This window comes from Rattus norvegicus, chromosome 19 (assembly GCF_021556685.1).
Source record: "Rattus norvegicus strain SHRSP/BbbUtx chromosome 19, alternate assembly SHRSP_T2T, whole genome shotgun sequence".
Classification (NCBI taxonomy): domain Eukaryota; kingdom Metazoa; phylum Chordata; class Mammalia; order Rodentia; family Muridae; genus Rattus; species Rattus norvegicus.
In genome coordinates this window covers 57,580,183-57,602,494 of record NC_141552.1, presented here as the reverse complement: position 1 = coordinate 57,602,494, position 22,312 = coordinate 57,580,183, and the positions used below count along the sequence as shown (strand labels likewise).

Sequence of the window (22,312 nt, the reverse complement as noted above, 5' to 3'; positions counted from 1 at the left end):
CTTAGCACCCTCACACCCTAGGACACCAAAAGGAAGATACTACTTCAAGGAACGAAAACTCTGAGGTGGGAAACGGCATGGTTCACAGGGAATCTTTCCTTCAAAATCCCCAAGCTATATCTCTATGATTTGGGCAACACAGCCACAGAATGTTTTTGCAGTCCTAGATAATAAATTGCAAGCGATTGTGTGAGATCTCTCAAGAGGCGAAACTGACCTCAGGCTGGCTATGAGTGCTGCCACTGTCACCGGGTGAGGAAGTTCTCATCTGACCTGCTAGTGACAGTCCTGGTTAGAAATCACGGTAAGAAGAGTGCCCAGAGATCACAATTAGCACAGTCCTCGACAGGCCCAATGAAGACCCATTCTGTAATTGCAGTATGTTGAGTTGTCAGGGTGTGGGGGAACCAGACAACCTCACACATGAAGGAAAAGGGGGACATAAACTGATTCGAAACTTCTGAGGCAACTGGACATAGCAAGTGTTAAATGGGCATGCTCTGTGGCCCAGGTAGTCCAGGACTAGACATTTAGCCTACAAACACACTTGTACCCATGAATGTTCCTGTGGGAGGAACATTTGATGCCACATTGTTAGTGAGAGCCAGAAATACCATAATCCATCTACTTGTTCATCGGTTAGGCTGAATCGGTTAGTGCAGTGGGACTGGAGAGGTGGCTCCCCAGGTAACAACACTTGGTGTGCAGGCATGGCTTTCGGGTTCCAGCCAAAAGCTGGGTGAACATACCTCTATCCTTTAACTCTAGTACTGTCAGAGGCAGAGATGGGGTGGCTTACTGGCAAACAGCTTAGCTTCATCTTCTGGTTTAGAGAGACCCCCTGCCTCACGGGCTATAGGAGAGAGTGAAGGAGATATACCCAACACCCTCCTCAGGCCTTTATGCGTGTACATGGGCAAACACTCCCACACACAACACCCGAGGGTATATACCACAGAGTATTGAAGGATACTACCTGTTGGCTTACTCTGTGGCCTCCTCAGCATCCTTTCTTGTAGAGCCCAGACCCACCTGCCTAGAGATGGTACCCACAGTGGGTTGGGCCATCCTACATCCATCATTAGCCAAGATGGACATGGCCATGGGCTAATCGGATCAAGGCAATGCTTTCAACTGAGCTTCTCTCTTCCCAGGAGATCCTAGATGGTGCCGAGTCATCGTTAAAACCTAACCAGGACAGCAAGAGTTGCAGCTTGGTAGTAGGACACTTGCCTAGCATGCGTAAGTTTCTACCTTCAATCCCCAACACTGGGGCAAAAATGGACCTGGGCTAGGCTGGGAATATAGTTCAGCAGTAGAATGCTTGCGTAAAATACACAAGGCTTTGAGTGCAACAAACAGCTATCACACACAAAAAGCAAAGCATAGGGACGGCCTGCAAAATGGAACATAAAGGAAGAAGGCGCATGTGTAAACAGCACTGACACGGATTACTCTGAGAGAGAGAGCGCGATTGTTTGGGAGCAAGGAAGATTTACTGTACATGTTACGACGCACACCATTTCAATTTTTAACACATGCATGCATGCCTGTTATAGTAAGAAACTAAAAATAACCCACTGAATGACATCTAATTGATAATTTATGGGTCTTTATGAATTTTAATACAGAGCAATCAAGGCAGATAAGAATGGGAAGAACCAATCCAAACCTCAAGAATGTTTCGAGCTGTATGGCCTGTAGACTATAGAAACATCCAGGTGAGGAGGAGGAGGACATGGGAGGGCCCTAGCCACTGGGCATCGTGCTGGGTGCTTTATACAATGCAGGGATTCTGAGATGCTCTTCAAGGATGTCACCATTTCATACAGAGCCAAGCAATGAACACAGAGGTAAAGGCACTTACAGAATCAAGGAGTCCTGACAGTGTGGGCAAAGGTCAGAGGAGAGACACCTACAATCTGGACCCTGGGCTACCAAGAGTTAAGTACTTCATCACTAGCAGTGGGTGGGTAGCATCGTGATATACAAAGAAATAGAAAGACATATGTGGCTATGAAGGCTGATCTTGACTGTCAACAGCCAACAGTATTTGGGAAGAGGGAACCTCATTTGAAGAACCGCCTCCATCAGACTGGCCTGTGAGTATGTCTTCATTGATAATTGATTAGGGCTAACAGAGGGCCCAGCCCACTGTGGACAGTGGCACTCCTAGGCAGGTCAGCCTGGGCTATCTAGGAAGCAAACTAGTCAACAGCTTTCCTCTGCGGTCTCTGCTTCAGCTCCTCTCCCTAGCTTCCTTTCTACAGTTCCTGTCTGGGCTTTCTTCAGTGAGGAACTGTGACCTCCAAGCCAAAGGAACCTGTTCCTCCTCATGCTGCTTTTGAGCGTGGCGCTCCTCACAGCCATGAAAACAAACAAGAACAATGCTCTGTTCAAAGCCTTGGAAATTCCCTGAGTGCCTGAGGTTAGATGGGTTTCTCCCAGTTGTGTGCAACATATTACTACAGTTTACAACATCCGAGTTTACACTGATAAAGTGATTCTTGAAGGTTGGGGGCTGTTTACCAGAAGATGTGATTAGGGAATTGGAATTTTCAGAATCCCCAACTTGCCAAGCTCTTACACCTCACATCTCCAGGAAGAAGAGGCTAGATACTAACACCGAAATTGACCAATAATATATCCAACCATGCCCGCATAATGAAGCCTTTGAAATGAGCACAGCTAGCCTCTTAGTTTGTAAATGCAGAGACAGAGGGAAGGGAAAAGCATATTCAGAAACACATGGAAATCTGCACTCACCCCTGGTAATCCACCCAAGAACTTCCCCACGTGGCTGTTCCACACTTTACAATATAATGTGGCAGATATAGATGTCCCATCAAGTCCTGTGAGCCACTATACTAAACTATCAAACTCAAGCAAGATGGTGGGGACCCTCCATTTGTAGCCAGTTGGTCAGAAGTTCAGGTGACCAGTACAGGACAGAGGACTGGACATCTGAAGCAAGGGTAGCTCATGGAGCCGAGCCCTTCACCTGTGGGATCGGTGCTAACTCTGGGTCCACTGGGTACATGAATTGTAACATACCCAGCCGGTGTCTGAAGAGTTGGAAGATACTATATAATGTATAGAATGTATAGAATGTATAGAATGTATAGTGTATAGAAGGAAACCAGACATACGTATTCTGCAGATTTAGAAGACAGAGTACCCCTTCCTTTGGGATGTGTATGAGCCAGGGTATTTGCCATCACTGGAGAAAGCACCCAAGAAGAAAGTGACCCAGAGGATTCACGTCAGCTCACAATTTGAGGTTTCACTCCAACAAAGTGGGGAGCACAGAGAAGAACTCGGCAGCTCACACCCTGGCAACCAGAAAACAGAGAGAGAGCAGCCCTAAGTAGTGGGCTCCCTGTGTCCCCACTTTCATCACCCAGATCCTCAGCCCACATTCAGGGCAGGTCTTCCCGCTTGAAAGGTTCTTCTAGAAAACACCAGAGATATATTCAGAGGCGTGTCCTTATCTCGTGAGCGTGTCTCAAGCCAACAAAGTTGACAGTCAAGATGCCCCACTGAGGGACTTAAACAGGAATCCACGGGAGAGGGAGGAATCCCTGTGGAACGCCCTACCAGCCTCTCACCACCTACAACCTCTATCTACAGAACGGGATGCAACCCTCCCTATCTGTGCATATGACGAGCTACAGCCACCACTATATACATATGCGCTTTTGGCACTTGTACAACTTGACAGCGGCTGCCCTTCACAAGGAACAGTAGTTCCCACAGTTCATGCTTCTGTGCCAGTAATGTTGCCAAGCCTCTTTCACTTCTGGGTCACCAGAGCGGAAGGCAAGAATATCGGCCTCTCTGAATACCTTACCTCCAGCAACACACCTGCTTCGTGGACTCAATCCCCCCGACTCTATCAACTTTTCTACTCTTCAACACGTCATCACGGAGCACAGAATTAACACCATTTCACAACCGACTTCAGAAACAGTTGCATGTGAGACCCATGAGGGGCAAAAGCGAGGCCGCAGAAATTAAAAGTCCCTCTGCACCTTCTTCCAAGAATGGTAACAGCTTTTCAAACCGAATGTAGCCCCTTTCCTGCATCCAACAACCAATGTGAGAACTCAGCGCCAAGGTCCCGGGATGAGCTCACATTTTTTTCCCCTTTAATTCCTAAAAGTTTTTCAGTCCAAACATTAGAGGGCTATCCTGACTGAATCAGGTTTGTGTTGCCACTGCTCACTTCCTGCTCCACAAACGTAGCAGGAACTCCACCGTGGCTTGTTGTCTGTGCCTCTTTAAGCAAAGTGCACATGGCACCACAATAAACATGCTCCAGGGCCCTAGGACAATTAATTAAACACAGGACAAAAATTAAAGAGAACGAGGGTCTCCTGACGAAAAATGCTTTAAAACCCGCCTTTTAGACGCTGAGAACACTGTGCCTTGGCAAGACAGCTTTCTTTAGTTCACAGGCACTGAACTAATAAAGACCATGGATCCGGGGTCTCACACACAGTACACAGGAGTTTATTATGTTCTTTGCAGCTCAAGCCTCTAATTCAACATGCGTGCGTGCGCTTGTGCACGCGCACACACACACACACACACACACATACACACACACACACAGACGCACACACCCATGTGCGCTTGCACACACATTTGCACTTTTTTTTCCCATCTTTATTAACTTGAGTATTTCTTATTTACATTTCGATTGTTATTCCCCTTCCCAGTTTCTGGGCCAACATCCCCCTAACCTCTCCCCCTCCCCTTCTACATGGGTGTTCCCTTCCCCATCTTCCCCTCATTACTGCCCTCCCCCCAACAATCACATTCACTGGGGGTTCAGTCTTGGCAGGACCAAGGGCTTCCCCTTCCACTGGTGCTCTTACTAGGCTATCCTTTGCTACCTATGAGGTCAGAGTCCAGGGTCAGTCCATGTATAGTCTTTGGGTAGTGGCTTAGTCCCTGGAAGCTCTGGTTGCTTGGCATTGTTGTTCATATGGGGTCTCGAGCCCCTTCAAGCTCTTCCAGTCCTTTCTCTGATTCCTTCAATGGGGGTCCCGTTCTCAGTTCAGTGGTTTGCTGCTGGCATTCGCCTCTGTATTTGCTGTATTCTGGCTGTGTCTCTCAGGAGCGATCTACATCCGGCTCCTGTCGGTCTGCACTTCTTTGCTTCATCCATCTTGTCTAATTGGGTGGCTGTATATGTATGGGCCACATGTGGGGCAGGCTCTGAATGGGTGTTCCTTCTGCCTCTGTTCTAAACTTTGCCTCCCTATTTCCTCCCAAGGGTATTCTTGTTCCCCTTTTAAAGAAGGAGTGAAGCATTCGCATTTTGGTCATCCTTCTTGAGTTTCATGTGTTCTGTGCATCTAGGGTAATTCAAGCATTTGAGCTAATATTCACTTATCAATGAGTACATACCATGTATGTCTTTCTGTGATTGGGTTACCTCACTCAGGATGATATTTTCCAGTTCCATCCATTTGACTATGAATTTCATAAAGTCATTGTTTTTGATAGCTGAGTAATATTCCATTGTGTAGATGTACCACATTTTCTGAATCCATTCCTCTGTTGAAGGGCATCTGGGTTCTTTCCAGCTTCTGGCTATTATAAATAAGGCTGCGATGAACATAGTGGAGTACGTGTCTTTGTCATATGTTGGGGAATCTTTTGGGTATATGCCCAAGAGAGGTATAGCTGGGTCCTCGGGTAGTTCAATGTCCAATTTTCTGAGGAACCTCCAGACTGATTTCCAGAATGATTGTACCAGTCTGCAATCCCACCAACAATGCACTTGTAGACCCTACCCTCAGATAGTGCTTCTGGTTTGTTTAAGTAGAAGGGTTTACCCAAAAGGAGTCACATCCACAGACTTCAAGAGCAGAGGCAAACCAAGCAGTCTCCACTCGGGCTAGGCTGTACTGAGCCTGCAGTGTCTGTGCAGAAAGGGACAGCCTTTCACAGCCCTCCTTCCTCCCATCTTCTGGCTCCTGCCCTCTCTCCACCTCCCCTCCTGCCGCAGGGGAAGGGAGTTAACACAGATGTCTCACTGGGGACTTCCTAAATAACCACACCCAACTTACCTTCCTACACCTGTCCATGAAGAAGTGGATAGGATAGTACTTAGTGAGAAGGAGGAGGAAGAGGAAAAGAAGGAAGAGGGGGGTAGAAAGAGGAAAAAGATGGAGAGGGGAGACTGACTTCACTGGGAGCCCTCAGCATGGGAAGCCAGCAGCAGGCTCTCCTGCCCTGTATCAGCCTGTCGGTTTGCACCACCCATCTAGACAAGCACTTTCTTAAGAAACATCAGTGACCTTGGTACATGGATGACACCCTTGAGAACATTAAGTTCTTCCTGCTCCAAGGGTGTGCCACACAAAACTGGTATGGCTCAGCACTTTTTGGGGGACCATTTACCTTTAAACTGTCCAAATTCGCTTTTCCTTTTATTTATTTTTTTAATTAATTAATTCATTTATTTTGTCGACAGGGTCTCAGAACGAAGCCCTGGCTGATCTGGACTTGACTATATAGACCAGGCTGCCCTCAGAATCACAGAGGAACTCGCTGCCTCTGCCTCTGCCTCCTCAGTGCTGGGATCAAAGGTGTGTGTGATGCATGGAGCCCAGCCAAGGTGTACTCCTCACTCACCACCACTCCTAATCCTTTTCTTGAAAGCAGGGATTAAGTTCAGTCTTTCCAGATGGACACACAGACAGAGTTACATTGTGTTCTTGGCCCTCTGTGACTTTACTCAAAACCAATGAGTTCTATAACTCTGAATGAAATTGGCGACCAGGAAATTTCTGTGATTGGCCGAGATACGAGAATGACTAAAAACAAAAGATTTGCTCAGAACATAAAATAAATCAATCGGCGAACTATAAAAAAGAAACAAAAACAAAAACATGGTGCAAAAAAAAAAGCCCTAATTAAAAAATAATCCTGTTCTCGGAGTCAGTTTTCGAAAAGTATCTCTAATAATCGACAGACTAGATCAGATAGTATCTTTAACATAATTACTTTTGAAGTTTGGTAAAATCTGATGGCTTGGCTGGGTGCCTATTGCTTCTGTTGTTATCAAACAGTATCTAAATTGTTGACAGTATCTTAATTCAACTTAAAACATTTTTAAAAAACCAACCCTACTTTTTCTACCACCCATTCCCAAGTTTTCTTGCAACAATCTCACCCACACTAGGGTGGAGTGAGAGGAAGCCATAACTGTAGCCTTCAGAGCCAGACAAAGGCCTCCATCACTGTTTCCATGCACATGTGTGCACACACACCTAGAGGCCAGAGGTTGATTCAAGTATCTTCTTCAGTCATGCTCCACAATTTCTGAAACAGGGGTCTCTCCCAGAACTCTGTGGCAGCCTGGCTAGCTGGCATGGAGCTCAAGGAATCTGCCTGTCTCTCCCTCCCCAGTGCTGAGCTTGTAGACATGCACTAGAATGCCCAGATTTTTCCCATGGGTCCTAGGGGCCTACATCCAGGTCTTCACACTGGTGCTCCAAGCACTCTCCCAACCGAGCCAGCCCCTCTGCCCACAGCACAACTTTCTGATGCAACACACCTGGTGAGTAGAGTGCCCGGGTCCCAACAGAGCACACCTGCTGGAGGAAATTACCCATCACTCTTTAAGCTCGCTGAGCGCTGCCTGTATGAAAGCCATACTGAATTGGGAGGGGAAGGAGAGGAGGAGCGTTGAGTTTGATAACATCTTGCTTTAGACAACCATAACCAGATGCTAGTGAAAGGCATCAGCTTTAAAGTCAGTACTCCTCAGGAGCCTTGCGATCCAACCGATAGCTGTGATCAGGCACCTGCTTGCCGTGAACTTCAGGGGTGTGCACAGCACCTTCTAGCTGAGGCTGATTTTGCCTGGTTCTTGAAGCTCTGCTAGCTGTGTACACTTTTGCTTGGCTCCCCTCATCCAGCTGCTGCCTCTGGTCCAAGAAGTCTGGATAGGAGTTTCCAACATCAGTAATGGGAATGATTGGAGATTAGGCTCAACTTCCAATTGGAAAGGAAAGAGAGTGTGCTCTGAGCTGGAGGAGGCTTTAGAGCCCTGACAGAAGATTCTAGTTTGCAGGGAACTTGGTTCAAAGCCAGGAAGTATGAAGGCTCCAAACAGCTGGAGCAGAGGCGAACGGGAGGTCATTCCAAAGGGTTCCGGGGGAGATTTTCCATCATGGATTAACAGCTTGAGGGAGGCATGCTCTTTCTTATTTAGCTCAAGCATGCAATCTTATTTAAACTGCCTTCAAGCACACAACATTTTAGAGTCTCCATTACAGTAAAATACACTTGATTTTCTTTGGCACATTAAAGCAGACATGGGAAGGGAATTGTATAATAAACACGTAAACTTTTCTTTTTAACTTGAGTCGGGGTTTTCTGTAGCCCAGGATGCCCTTAATTCCTGACCCTCCTGTCTCAGCCTCCCAAACGCTAGGATTACACGCAGGCACCACCATGCCTTACTCCGAAAGCAACATGTTTCTTAAGTTGGAGAGCACATCAAGAGTCTTATCCCATGGTCAGTTTCATCACTACTGTAACCACAGAGGTTGTGGTCCATTGTGACAAATGACAAGCAGAAGCGGGGGTGGGGAGAGTAAAGTATAGGAACCTGTGCTCAGTGAGCTCCTTCCTCAAGTAGAGCCCCATCCCCTGCTGTCCACCTCATCCACAACCATCACAGCACGAATCCATCACTACAGCCACTTATGAAATCAGGAGCCCCGTGACCTGTCTCAGCGAATAGGCTCTCTGATACACACAAAGGTCTGTTCTCCTCATCGCTGGCATCCAGAGCCATGGGGCAGTAAATTTCCACCCAGCTTACAGAACGCTGTTCCAGCAGTGCAAGTAAACTGATACACTCCACTTCTGTGAGCCCGTTTCCTCATCTACAAAATGGGAATATTAAGAAACCACGCCCTTAATGGGTTATCGGAAAAGTCAAATGGGGATCTTTAACAGATGCTTTCAAAAACAGCAGGTCAGTGCATATAAGTGCATCTAAGTCACGCCTCAAATCCTCCCGTGAAGATTTTTAAATCTGTATGAGAACTCTACAAAAGAGATGAATCTTTTGTTGTGTACTAGCTATGCCCTTCAGCCATTAGTCACACATGCCCCGGTGACTTTTAAGGAGCATTTAAAACACTATACAACAGCCAAAGGCAATGGTATTAACCTGTCATTCCAGCTCTTGGGAGGTGGAAATAGGAGAATCAGGAGTTAAAGGGCATCCTCTACCTGGGGAGTTTTACACCAGCCCAAGCCACAGAAGACCCTGTCTCAAACAAGCAAACAGGAAGCTGGTATGGTGGCTCAAGAGGCAGGAGCAGGAGGACCTCCGTAAGTTCAAGACCAGTGAGTTGTAGATTTGCCAGAGAAACAGAGAGACTCTGACTCTAATAAATAAACACAGTGGGTAACAAACATCCACATACAAGAAAATTAAAAACGGCTGGACATTCAGTGATTGTCTGGGGTTGGGGTTGGGGTTGAGGTGAGGGGGAAGAAGGAGGAGATTTTTGTAGAGACACAAATCGACTGTCTTGATGAGGGAGTGGCTATGGCTGTGTGCATATGTCAGCCAAGTCACAAGGGTACAAACCAAACGTGCAGGGTTGAATGAAGTAAGCTAGTGCAATGTTGCTACGTCGTAGTGCAGAGAGTAGATTTTCTTAGAAGGGAAAGTGTGCACCTTTGTCAAGAAAAGGAAGCTCATCCATCAGAAAGCTGAATTGAGCAGGTCACTCCCTCGAGCACTTGCAGGCGAGCTCTGAACCTCCTGACAAACCAATGCAAAGAAAAGGCATGGGCTACTTTGTGGAGTCCGTCTTATTAAGTGGAAAAGGCACAGCGGCTCTTTAGGTGAGAAGTGCTTTCCTTTAAAAACTAATTTATGAGTGACAGTATTGGCAGTGGCAGTAGAATGTTTTGCCTGCATGTTTGTTTAGGCATTGTGTATTTGCCCAAGGAGGTCAGAGGGGGCCTGAGATCACCTGGAACTGGAGTGACAGACAGTTCTGAGCCACCATGTGGGTTTGATGCTGACAATCAAACCCAAGTCTTCTGGAAGGGTTCAACCCTTCAGTGCTTCAACCACTGAGACACCTCTCCAGCCCCAAGATGTGCTTTCTTTGTTGTTTTGTTTTGTTTTGTTTTGTTCTTCAAGAAAGGGTTTCTCTGTGTAGCCCTGACTGTTATGGGTCTCACTCTGTAGACCAAGCTGGCCTCAAATGCAAGAGATCCACCTGCCTCTGCCTCCCGGTGCTGTGATTAAAGGTATCCACCACCACCATTCAACTCCAAGATGGGCTTTCTTAATGGCAAAAGTTTACCAGACGAACATCTTATCAGAAAGTCTCGCTCTGTAGCTGGCCCTGAACTCACAGTAACCCTCTTGCCTCAGTGCCCTTGCTGGGATTACAGGCCTACACCACGATGGCAAATGTTTTCTGTAGAATATGTCTTAGGTTTGCTGGCCAGCTCTGGTGGAGAGCTGCGAAAGCAACTGTGGATGACACACATCCCGGTGTCCAGTCATACTTTGTTAGACTAGACCTGACAAGGCTAGGGTCTGGTCACGTGCCAGTTGGCTGACCTAAGGAACAAGCAATGCGCTTTTAAACATTTGGTTCTATACTGACCTGAAGCAAAATGAGAACAAAGCTCTGGATGTAGATAACCTTGACTTACAGAATTTCTCCGATTATACTAAAAAAATTTAAATTACAACAGCCCAGATTCAGGGCTCAAACAGGATAATAATAATCAAAGAAAGTTTAATTTTGGACAACATAAATTTCTATACAAAACACATATCTAGGGAGAATCTCACTAAAACAAATAGAAAAAAAAATAAGTATCCTATTTGCATCAGAATCTTACTGTGCTGTCTCACCCCGTTCTTTCAGCCCCCCCCTGACTCTTCTGGCCCCTATAGCCAATCTGGGTGTTAAACTACATCCTGCCTCCCATCTCTGTGTAGTCAACAAACATGTTGATTTGGGATCCTGGAATTCTGGAGAAAGCCAACTTAAATGAATTACAATGACTAACGTGTTGATTCTGCTTCCAGTCCAACAAAATGTTGATGTTAACGGCCCTCGTCACATGATCCTGTGTGTTTTGGTTCAAATATAACACCAAACAGTTGAATGAGGCCACTTCTTAGTGAATGACTAAGCTAAGAATATCCCTTCCTCTTTGCAGGATCTCCATCGTGTTCAAATGAGTGAAATCTGGAACAACCTTAGTCAGATCAGCCTAAAGAAGAAATCGGGACGGTGGGGCCTCTGACATCCTCAACGGTGTTGGCTCCAGTGGGCAAATGGAAAGCTCCCAACTGTAAGTGGAGTAGATGGGTCCATTGCAAGTCACTAACTCATAAACCACAACTTCACAGGAAGGCTTACACACCACAGCTCAGGAACATGGCACCCCTCTGGCCTGAGACTTAATCTGAATCCACCGAGATCCCACGGATGATGCTGCTGTGTGTGCATGTGCAGCTCCCGAGGTCGAGCTGGGGTAACTGGACAATGCTCTGATGGATGTTCATGCTGCACTTCTTTTCCATTGGCTGAGGAGTTCCAGAGGTTCTAACACAGAGAGTATAGCTTTATTTTCTATACACAAACGTTAGTTTTTCATCACGTAATATGTGAGTATTTACTGTGTCCCTATTCTCTTTTAAAAGCTGTTAAACGTGTTACAGAGCCTGAACGTGATTTTCTAAGTGTTTCTCACCTACTTTCTATGAAGAAGACATTAAGGCCTTGGCTATGAACCTCATTCTGAGAGCCAGTCCTTCAATTCCCTTAAATTAATTGCACACATTGACCATCGAAAGGGGCTACTTTATTAATTACCTACAGTGTGAATATCAAATTTGTTAAGGGATTATAAAATAAGGAAATCAATAATTAGAGGTCTCGTCTTTCAAAAATAAAAGAAATTTAAATTTTTATAAGGAAGAATTTAGAAATTCAGGGTCTAGAAATGGAAACTACATAGAATATATGTATTTTGCCCCTAGGTTTTAGATTCAACCATGACAAGCTGTCAGTGACTGAAAATTTTTTTTTATTACCTGCCAGTTATTTAGGAAATTTCCATTGTTTAGCAAAGTATAATTTGGAAATCAGTAATACTTTATTAATTACATACCAATAAATTTCTATTGAAAGCATATCCATTTAAAAAAGAATTTAAAACATCCACAGGCATATTTTTCTTCCTTATCCCGTTTGATGAATTTGTATGGATTAAAAGGGGATGGGAGCAGACGTAGACGTAGAACTGTCACTGGTGACTGCGACTCCTGGGAAGCACCGGGATTGCTTCACCCGGCATCCAGGAGCTAGCCCTTCCTCTACTCGAAGACTCTCCACAAAGGTCTATCTGTGGATACAACTCTTCCTTGGAGAGAGGACGGAACTATATTCTCAAAGGAGCACAGGATGCAAAAAAAAAAAAAAGAAAGAAAGAAAGAAACTAAGGGGAGGGAGGTTACAAAGGTAACATCCAAAAGCCTGGGATGATTTTAAGCAGAAACCTACAAATACACTCTGTTCCCCTAAAAGAAAACAGAAGCCAAGTGCAGGGCCATCCATGTGTGTAGGTCACACAGTCAAAGCATGGATATGACCACCACACACCTTCAGTCCAGCCCAGCTCGGAAATCACCCTGAGATGCAGCACTCTCACCAAACTGAGCACTTTACCACTGGCCTGAGTGGGAGCCCAGGTGCTCAGGGTGGCAGCTGGGTATGCCCAGGGGCACACACCCACTTGGTTCCTAGTGGGTGATGGAAACTAGACCAGGAGCAAATCCCTCTGAAACTTACCTTCCATAAGAAGGCCAGCCCCACAAGACAGGAGCAATCTGCACTACTGATGAGTCCTCATGGTCCTTAGATGGTTTTGTACATAATAGGTACTCAGTAAGTTGGTTTGTTCTTGCTGCTGCTGCTGCTGCTGCTGCTGCTGCTGTTCTACTGTTCTTGGTGGTGGCAGTGGCAGTGGTGGTGTTTTTGAGACAGGGTATCATATAGTTCATCCTAGCCTGGGGTACCTTGAACTCCTGATCCTCTTCCTCTGTCTTCAGGGTGCTGGGATTACAGACATAAGCCACTGCAGCAGGCATATTAATATTCGTCACGAGCCTCACTGGACAGCTGCTATTTATCTGAACAGCACCCACAGCTGAGAACATGTTCTGTTTGGTACCCTCTGAACTGTATCCCTCCCCAGAACACAACACACAAAAGAGGCTGAACGCAGACCTCTACTCTGAGCACTTTCCAGGAGGTCATGTGGACATAGTCAAGGCGGTGAGTTGTTAGGGAGCAGTGAGACCCCGCGGCAGGTAAGGATCCTTGCTAGCAACCTGACAAGCTCAACCCCCAGAGCCCAGGAAGGAGAGAACTAAAGCCTGACAGTGTCCTCTGACTTCCTCACATGCATTTGGGCACATGCACACACACACACACACACACACACACACACACACACGCACATGCACGCACACACATACACACACACACACACAGAGACACGCATTAACATGTGTATGCACATACAAGGAATAAATAAATGTAAATTTCACTGAGACCATATGGAAAGCAAAATAACTGATGTGCTTTGGAGAAACGGGGGAGATTGAAGACAGACTCAGAAGGAAGATAATGTGAAGGGGTGTGGCGAGATGATTGTGCTGACACAGCAGTGGCTGGAATTGTTAGCACAGCCAGTAGACCTCTGACAGGGATGCCCAGCCTGCCAGCTTCTCAGAGCTATGCCATCATCTACAAATCTGATATTTAAGAACATTACAAACTAGCTATCAAAACACACACACAATATACACATACGCACATGCATAAACACACACATAAATGCACACATATACACACATCTCATTATATATTAAGTTTACAGTTGTGTGATGGTCTACATTTACTGCTATCCTGGGCTACATGTGTCCTTCAAGATGCACACGTCATCACATCCAGAATCTGAGAAAGAAAGAATCCTTCGCTCCAGGTGTCAGTTGGACACTGGCCCTTACCCACACCTTGGTTTCAGATTTCTAGCCTGATATAACACCATGTCCTAAGCTACCACTTCCTGACTTGTTAGAGCTGTCCTTGCAAGCAATGTGTAAGGCACCAAAATTGACAATCAAATGGGACTGACTGGTTTGTAGTCCTCATACCCTTAGCCTGAAGGTCGCCTGGGATGATGTCCTTTAATGCCTCACAGAGCACGAAGAGCACGAACAGCAGGGCAATGGGTTGGCAGTGTTAGCTGCCTCTCCCTGGCACCTCTTCAGATGCTCCCAGCTTCAACTTACTCCACTGACTACAACCACCAGCCCCTCAAAGCCCTCAGCTAGCTCCAGATAACAATGCCCCCTCATTTCCAATTTTGGAAATCCCCTGAAACTGGACCTACAGAAAGCTGCGTGGTGCCGACACACTCTGGGGCCACGATGGCCTGAAAGGGACAAACACCCATGGACAAACGCCTCTCCTTCTCCAACAGACGGTTCTCAGATCCATTCCATGGGCGCCTCGGAAAGTCCTTCCCAGGTGAGCAGCAGCCCCGCAGCCCTGCGCCAACTCTGAAACACGCGCCCATCCATTCTTTCCCTCACCTCCTTACACGCGCCCGTCCATTCTTTCTTTCCCTCACCTCCTTACACGTGCTCGTCCACTCTTTCCCTCACCTCCTTACACATGCTCATCCATTCTTTCCCTCACCTCCTTACACGCGCCCGTCCATTCTTTCCCTCACCTCCTTACACATGCTCGTCCATTCTTTCCCTCACCTCCTTGCTGGCTTCTCACAGCCCCCTCCCCCGAGTTCCCTGAGATCACATCTTAAATGATTTGAAGTCTGCCTTTGGCTCAGGTACTCCCTTTGAGGGAACAAAAGCTAAGAGATAAAAGACAAATTCTTAAACCATTTCCATAAAAATTATAACAGTTTTTATACAACTTGAAATTACTGCCCCCCAAATATACACCAACTTCTGATCACTTAAAGACTGTGTCTTATAGAAGAATTATGTCCACCACTTCCGGGTCTATCCTTAGAGCAGTGGGTCTCAATCTTTCTAACGCAGAATAGAAGGTATTCAACCTCTGTGAAAGGGGGTTCTCCCCCCCACAAAGGGGATGTGACCCACAGTTTGAGATCCACTGTCTTAAAGTATGTTAAATTTTTCTCTGTCCCTAGTAGTGATCAGAATTAATTTATGTAAATCTCTCCTACCAATCCACTAGCCATTCGCTCTCTTCCTTTAATGGTGTGCCCAGAACACAAACCTCAGCAAGCTTTCAGCTTATCTGTGCTTCATCCAGAAAAGGACAGACCAGTCTAGATCAGTGGTTCTCAACCTTTAAGTTTCGACCCTGAGACCATCAGGAAAAACAATTTTTTTTTTACTTTACAATTCATAACAATTGCAAAATCCCAGTTATGAAGTATCAATGAAAATAACTTCATGGTTAGGGGTCACCACAGCATGAAAGGGTCACAGCATTAGGAAGGTTGAGAACCAGTACTCTAGATGTCTACTTCCTTAGCCACATGTGTGCAGATGCCTGCAGAGTCCAGAAGAGGGCGTCAGATTCCCCTGAAGTCAGAGTTACTGGCAGGGGTGGGTGCTGCTAGGAACCAAACCAGGCCCCGTGCGAGGGCAGCAAGCACTCTTCACCACAGAGCCACCTCTCTAGGCCCTGTCAACCTTCATTTTCAACAAACTGTGATAGTTTGGACCAACTAAAGGTTGGTCTGCATCACGGGCCGCATGGCTGAGGATGTCAGGAGTTGGTGCAAGGCAGCTGCATGGTGGACGCATCCCAGAGCAGCTGTAGTCAGAGCTGCCGAATGCTGATTGAGCCCTGGAAGGAAGCTGGCTCTTTCCGTCTGCTCCCCTTTCACATCAGTGGAGAGGTGCATTAAACACTTCACTCCGGCTCTCCCGCAGGGCAGCGCACAAGCTTCTCGCAAGCGCAAGCGTGATTACTGTCTATCGGCAGCCAGCCACCTGCTGGCTTCTCGGGGTGGGCTGCCCCCAGTGTGTTCCATTGTCATTCTCCGGGTGAGGAGAGTAAAGAACCATTTGAAAGACTCCACTCAGGAGGGATGGCTCCTCATAACATATTTACTTCTTAGAAATGACTAATTACTCTTCAGGGTCCCTTATTCTCCTGAGCCAAATCACAGATACCAGCATGGACAGCGAGCCTGCATTTGGTCACCACTGAAGGTCAAGGGCCAGACTCGGGCTGCGCACCTTCCTCCTGTGGTCGACACATCCGAATTCGGAGTCAACAGGATCACACATACCTCTGCTGCTCACTGAGTTCTAAGGACTCTTTAAAAAAAAAAAGGCTGCATGTTTCCAATATCTATTGGCAAGTATCCTAGCCTGGTTCTTAAAAGGGAAAGCGGATTTAATAAAATTAAGAGGAAATATTTCACTGCAGACAGAATAATTAAAAGGCATACAGTAGCATCGGTAAAACTAGGCCAGCTCCTGTGGGAGTACGGGAGGGACCGGTGCCGGCCTGTGTGATCGTTTCCACTTCTTCTCCTGTCTAACCTTTGACGGCGATGGAGCAGACCTTCACCCAGCTGGCACCATCACCAACCTGCCGGGCAGTTTTCATCCCCACCACCATATGAGAGCTGAACCTTTCAAACGCATCCTCTTTCTCTTGACCTAAACTCCAGTTCCCTAACAGGACTGGTTCACCTGTTTCTCCTCCTTCCTCTCGTGAGTTCCCATGGTCACCCACTACAGAAAAGGCTTAGTTCTAAGTTCCCATGGTCACCCACTACAGAAAAGGCTTAGTTCTAAGTTCCCACGGTCACCCACTACAGAAAAGGCTCAGTTCTAAAATGCAGATGTGCCAGGTCCAAGACCTGCTTATACTAGAGCAAGTTCGAGGCCACTCTGAGCAACCGACCAGGACCCTGCCGCCAGACATTTTCACTTCCGACTGGCATTGTGGTTCAGTTACACAGCATTTGCCCAGCATTCCTGATGTGATGGGTTCAATGCTCCATACGGAAAACCACTACAAGGGAGGTTTGGCTGTTGTTACAATACAGCACACAGAACCGAAGCTTGGGCAAACTCCTCCAATATCCACTGGCGATGCTGTGCAATCAAGAAAGGCGTGCCAATGTTTCTAAAACTGTCAGGGTGGCCATGACAGTTGTACGTACGGCTGTCCCTCAGGAGGTTAGCTTGTAGTCTCAAACTCACACAAGTATTCCTTCCCAGCGTTAGTTAAGGGTACATGTGACAAAAAGAAAAAGGAAAGAAGATAATTCTATGTTGGCATGTATTTGAAATTGTCTACCATAAAAAGCCAAGGGAAAAAAATGTTAAATGCTTGTCCTAGAAATAAGGTCTTAAGCCCGTGGTGCTGGTGGTGGCAGCGGCCAGTGGAAGTGCATGCCTTTAATCCTAGCATTCAGGAAGCAGAGGCAGACAGATCTTCGAGTTCGAGGTCAGCCTGGTCCGAGTTCCAAAACAGTCATAGTTACACAGAAAAACACAGTCTTGAGAAACAACCAAAAAATAAATAAATAAATAAATAAGGCCTTAAACACAGAAATTCTTAGTGAGCAGTCAATCACAGGCTGCTAGGTAGATAGATACTGTGCTGAGTGGCTTTAATTTTTTTTTTTCCATTGACCTCTTACAAATCCAACTGCTGGTGTCTTGGGCCCCACTTCTCAGAAAAAGAATCTAAGGCTTGGGATAAAGAACACAGTTCAGAGTCCCAGAGTTAACAAACTGGAAAATACAGAAGCAGAAAATAATAAAATAAAACAAGAAAGGATAAAAATTCTAATTATCTAAGAGGCAACCTTTAACCCAAAAGCAAACTAGAAGTCTTCCTTTATTCATACTAAAATTTTACTTTCCCAAGGCTTCTGTTTTGTCTTGTTTCCTTAGAGGTTTGTTGTGTGCATGTATGCGTGTGTGCATGCGCGCGTGCCTGAGTGTATTATGTGCACCATGCACAGACATGTACCAAGGAGGCCAGGGTCCCCGAGAACTAGAGTCATAAGCTACCGTGTGGTGCTGGGAGCACCGAGGCCCTCTGCAAGAGCAGCAAACGCTCTACCACTAAAACTCTCCAGTCCACGCGCTGTCATGTTCAGAGTTTCTCATTGTTAGTGTGGAAGAGGAGAGCTTCCCAGTTCAGAGGTGTTTTCCTGGGTGAACCTTCTCCATCTGCATCCTCATCCCTTGTGTGCCTCAAGCATTCTGCCCATGGGAGATGATGCACCTTGCGCGAACTGGAATCCTGAGAGAATCAGACATGCGAACAAAGCTTTGCCTCTCTTTCCCCAAACAGCATGTGCTCGGCTCTGCCTCCACGTCTTGTGCATGCACCAGAGACAGGTTCTGCAAACCAGCAGGCCCTGGCCCAGTTCGGTGCTAACCTGGCAGCACCCTGTCTACTTCCGGTGTTCGGTGACCACTTTCCGACAGCCTGTCCATAGAAGTCAACGACAATGTGATTCCAGAGATGTTTCGTTCCCCAATTTCATCTATTGTGGTCTCATTTCTCCCTTTGCTCATAACTCGGAAAGGAAAATGTCTGTTATATGCTGGGTCTCTCTAACCCTAACACCTCCTTACGCCTTTACAGATCCACCTATGCTGAGGCTTTGCCAGTAAGAGCAAAAATCTGTGTCACCGAGGTATAGTTCAAACCGGTCAAGCCAGTCCAGAACGGTAACGTGCTGATATGGCACCATTAGACCCAAACGGGTTCACCAGCCACATCAGCATGGCCGGATGGACATGGTCATACTCCATGTCGCCTAGAACTGGAATACGCCTGCCACAAATTAGGACCTACATCCCAAGTGAATCTACTTCTCCAGGTGTGTTGATTTCTTGTTCTGCTTGAATCAGGGCATATCAGGAAAGCCCGTGCTCTGGGAAAGAGTCCATTGTCGGAGTCTCGGCTGTTGAACCCTTTACCCAGATGTAATTTCTTACATGTTACAACAAGTCTGGCACGCATTGTGAATTTCAGCCAAGGCTGATAAAGTTCAATAACTCGGCTAACCAACCATGTGTGTGGCTCATTAGAGGAGTAATAAATAGATTCATCACAGTGGACATGAAGAAGCCCTGGGAAAGTCAGAGGCCGTTGTCAGCACGTGTCATAAAAGCACCTTTTGGGCCTTAATGTAATTTTATATGTGGCTACAGCACCTACCCATCGTTTATCACGCCATACACATATATACGTGCGCGTAGTTAATAATCAGCCAGACACACTTGCAAGCTGAATGCATTCTAGTCAAAAGGGTGGACCTTCTATGGTAGAGACCTAAAGCTGCGTTAGTCTAGCCATGTTCAAGTTCAGTCCTCAACAAGCCAGACCAGCAGAAAGATAACCCAACAGATGTCATTTTTACCTGTCTTTTGTTGGGTCCGATGTGACGAGATGTTTCGGTTTTTTTAAATAAAATCTTTATTGGTAAGTAATTCACATAGCATACAATTTGCCTGTGATATAGTCAATGGTTTTCAGTGCAGAATGTAAAGACATCACCGCTTTCACCATTAAAACAATTTGTGTCAATTTCATATATAAAGTGGGAGGGGGAACTGATTTAGATAAAAGTCATGCGTGGAAGAAAGAAATCTAAGTTCACAGAACAAAGAGATCCAACATTCAGGTGATCCATGAAGTTGGCCTCTGGCACCTGAACACCACTAACAACATTTAATTTACTCAGATAATAAACTCAAGCTAGTAGAGAAATGAAAACCTAAATTCTCTCTCCTGTTGTGCTTTCTTGTATGCTCCTAAAAGGAAACTGTATTACAAGCATCCCCTAGAATACCAGTACATGCTTCCCAGGAAAGAACGGTGGCATTCATGGCAAACAGTGGGCCAGGAAGGGGTACACGCTGAAGGACACAAGAAGAACGTGGGGCTCATCTTCAATAGCGGGCTGTGCTCTGGGTGCTCCTTGGTAAATCACCATTCGTGAGCTGTTGCACTGCTCTCTCCTGAATTCTGAGAAAGGAAGCCCAGGGGAGCATGTGCACCCTCCATTCACAGCAAGTCCCCCTCTTAGTCTACAGGGGACAGACCGCATTTAGACTGTCTGGCACGCAGGGGACACCATCTCTCCTGTCCTGTCCCAGTCTCCTGTGTCAGCAACATTGTTAAGTCACCAAAAATCACTCTCTTCCTTCAGTTTAATGCTCCCTCTGACTCCTCTGTGCATGCTTCTCCACGGCGGGATTACCCTGTGACGACACTATTAATATCCTCAGACTTGCCTGCTTCCTTTCACATCTAACACAGACGAAAACAGGATCGAGCTATCTAACACAAAGGCTATGAGCTCAACTCAGCAAGTAAAACATTCTGTGCCCTTCATTCTAGGCAGCACCTAAATTATCCCTACCTGAGCCTAACAATGGGGATTTTTAACTCTGCAGAGAACAACAGTAGGGCCATTTATGTTCTTAGGCAGGCAGCAACTGCCAAAATCTTCCAAGAGCTTAAAGACTGTCACGGCAGACACTGATGTGCAAAAATAAAAGTAAGAGATACAACCCAATAGGATGAAGAGACGGGCTGAGGCTGGACTCCATGACATGAGCTAGGAAAAGGCACCAATTCTCTTCATAACAACGGACGGTGAGCCAATCTAAAGAGGAGCTCGAGGCTTCCCTGAGACTGACAGTACAAATAAAGCAGTAGGTGTTACTAAGCACAGTGTACTAGCCCATAGCTTTTCCAAAGTCCCTACTGCTTGCAGTAATGCCCAGCACTGACGATAGTTTTATTCCTAAGTAAGACTTCCGATGGCACCCAATAGCAATTGTCACTGCTAGCACGTGGATGCTGACGGCCCATGCCCAAGTTCGAGCAAAGGCTCCAGACCACATTAACGTTTACTTTTCTGTATTAGTCACAAGTTAAGTCCCCACCACACCTGAGAACACTCGTGTGCGTCTGCATGCTCACAGACATGGAGGGGTGAGAGAAGGGGAGCACTATGTTAGCCATTCCCAAAGGAAACCATTAAGAAGTATTTAAGAAAACATATATGGTGCTCTTAATATCTGAACAAGAGTCACACAGTCTGCAAAGACCGTGGAAGAATTTACAGCCTGCTGACTGTAAATTCAGAAAGTCTTATTTCTAAGGCTACCAGCTCCGGACTGATTTGTCCCCTTGTAAGTTCAAGCTCAGCTCTGCAAACGCTTCGGTCCCCTGCCCTTGTGAGCTGGCTTCTCTATGATGAGGCTCCTGTGCAAGTAATGCAAACGGGGGGGGGGGGGTGTTCCAGCGGTGGATACATCTGCATTTAAATCCATCTGCATCTGCGGGAGGGTCTTAAAAATCACTTCCCTCCCAAGTACTTCTCTCCGGTGGACAGCTCAGACACAGCACAGAGTTTTAAAGGAGTGTCCTTTGAAAAGTGAAACACTTCTAAATTCTTCACGGCACGCAAGACCACCTTTATGACAACTGAACCATGAAATCCAGGTCACTCCCTGAAGACTGACTATGCTATCCTGATTTGGTTTACCTTTCCATTTATATGGCAGGTCATAAAAAGTTTGCTTGGAATGTGTGGATTGGAATAGTAGCCAACACCATGACCAGCATCTCCACAGCCCTGACAGAAGGCATGACCATGCGTTGCTGCTCCGTGCCTCTCCCTCCTGCTTCAAATCCTGTGCTCGGAAGTAACTGTAGCACTGGAAAAACGCAAAGAGGGTGGCGTCGAGAATTTACGGCACTTATAAAGCCTCCCTGTAGACTGTCAGATCCATCCGCAGCCAGCACTTGCAGAGCTCGGCTACACCATCGGGCCTGAAGAGCCCAGGGCTACAATGAACCACAGAGTAAAGCCTGGGAGCTCACTAAAGGGAAGCCGGAGAGAAAAGAAGAGGCTATCAGGCCATGAAATCAGGCAAGCGGGCCTGCCCCTCTGCCTGGCTACTTGTTCTCAGTAAGTGGAAAGTCACTGCCTAGGTCAGAAGCAGACACTTGAGACTGCTGGTGACCTTAAAAAGAAAAAGCAATGTCCCTGTGTACTTATCAACACGATGTGAGTAGCAGAACTGTGGAATTGAGCTGGATCACAGATCACACACAGTGTTCAAGTTCATGGTGACTCTGCGCTCACCTGGTCCCGTCCTACACTCTGCACTCCTTTGTCACCCCTCTGACAGACGTGGGACAAAGCCCAGGAGAACTGAAGAGCACCC

General features: G+C 46.4%; 1 protein-coding gene and 1 long non-coding RNA gene across 32 annotated transcripts in view; both read right to left on the bottom strand.

The window, feature by feature from the left end:
* The window catches only part of Wwox (WW domain-containing oxidoreductase), a 927,977-nt gene that overhangs the window by 881,841 nt on the left and 23,824 nt on the right, over positions 1–22,312 (bottom strand).
* LOC120098537 (uncharacterized) lies at positions 12,153–13,155 on the bottom strand. 2 transcript variants are annotated; one of them, XR_015644178.1, is made up of 2 exons: positions 12,870–13,155; positions 12,153–12,466 (listed from the first exon to the last, which is right to left on the bottom strand). It is a non-coding gene; the product is annotated as an uncharacterized LOC120098537 (long non-coding RNA). The 2 variants fall into 2 exon arrangements; XR_015644179.1 differs by having other exon boundaries at positions 12,153–12,459.